Source organism: Numida meleagris, unplaced genomic scaffold, assembly GCF_002078875.1.
Source record: "Numida meleagris isolate 19003 breed g44 Domestic line unplaced genomic scaffold, NumMel1.0 unplaced_Scaffold338, whole genome shotgun sequence".
Lineage (NCBI taxonomy): Eukaryota > Metazoa > Chordata > Aves > Galliformes > Numididae > Numida > Numida meleagris.
In genome coordinates, this window is record NW_018364565.1 from 75,453 (window position 1) to 76,649 (window position 1,197).

The 1,197-nt window shown below is 54.5% G+C and overlaps 1 pseudogene; it reads left to right on the top strand.

The window, feature by feature from the left end:
- LOC110391281 lies at window positions 1-798 on the top strand (annotated as a pseudogene).
- The last annotated feature ends 399 nt before the right edge of the window (window positions 799-1,197 follow it).

Here is a 1,197-nt window from a genome sequence, read left to right on the forward strand (position 1 = left end):
ATGCCTCTGGATATGGGGCAGTGTAGGCCCATTATAAAAGGCAGCCCAGTCCCTTAGTCTCTCATCCACTGCTCTTGCCTTGTCATCAGAACCAGGTAAGTGTGAGTCCCCCTCTTGTCTCTCTCACCCTCCAGAAGGAGACCTGAGTTCCATGAACTTCTCATCAGCTATCTACTCTCTTCCATGACAAATCTTGGAGCTGCTTGTCACTGAAGAAGGAAGCAGGCAGAAGTCTTGTTCTAGATGGAGGGTGGGCCTGAACTCAGAGGACTTCTGGGCTAGGGTCTAAGCAGTATTATAGGCACTGGTGGCTCATTCTGGATCCTCCCTTCAGGAGGAAACCAAGAACTCCATGACAATCTCTGCACAGCCTCCAACTCCCAACACTGCATGTGCCTTGGCTCCTTCATGGTGGGATGTCAGATTGCTCTACACTCTCCACCTCCTCTGTTTGGCCCTCTCTCCCAACAGGTGCACACCTATCCCCGAGACATGTCCTGCTGTAACCCATGTGTGCCATGCCAGCCGTGCGGCCCCACCCCTCTGGCCAGCAGCTGCAATGAGTCCTGTGTCAGGCAGTGCCAGAACTCCACCATCGTCATTGAGCCCTCTCCCGTGGTGGTGACCCTGCCCGGACCCATCCTCAGCTCCTTCCCGCAGAACACCGCCGTGGGATCCTCCACCTCCGCTGCTGTTGGCAGCATCCTCAGCTGTCAGGGAGTGCCCATCACCTCGGGGGGCTTTGACCTCTCCTGCATTGCCAACCGCTACTGTGGCAGAAGGTGTCCCCCCTGCTAAGGATGCCAGACCCTGGTCCCAGGCAAGGTCCCCCTGGAAATCAGAACACGGCGCTATAGTCAGTAGAAGAAATGTTGTGTTGCTGTTCTTGCCCCGCAAGACAGACAGGACAGGAGTGGCTGGGCTTCTCTGACAACATGGGGAAAGTCTACCAAAGATTTCTTTTGCTCTCCCTTCCTATCTAATATCTTTGTTATCTTTTGGCCTCCGAGATCTCTCTTAGTACCCTCAAAATCAGCCTCGAGTGACCTGCAAGCCTCTCTACATCTCTTGGCCAATGAGTGCGGACCTGGTGGCAATGCTGTCATAGGACTGGGGAGCAGAGTCGTGTCTCTTCCTGCTCCTCCCCACACTTGGTGTCTGCACTTGAACTGATGTCGTTTCCCTCTTCAGACTCAT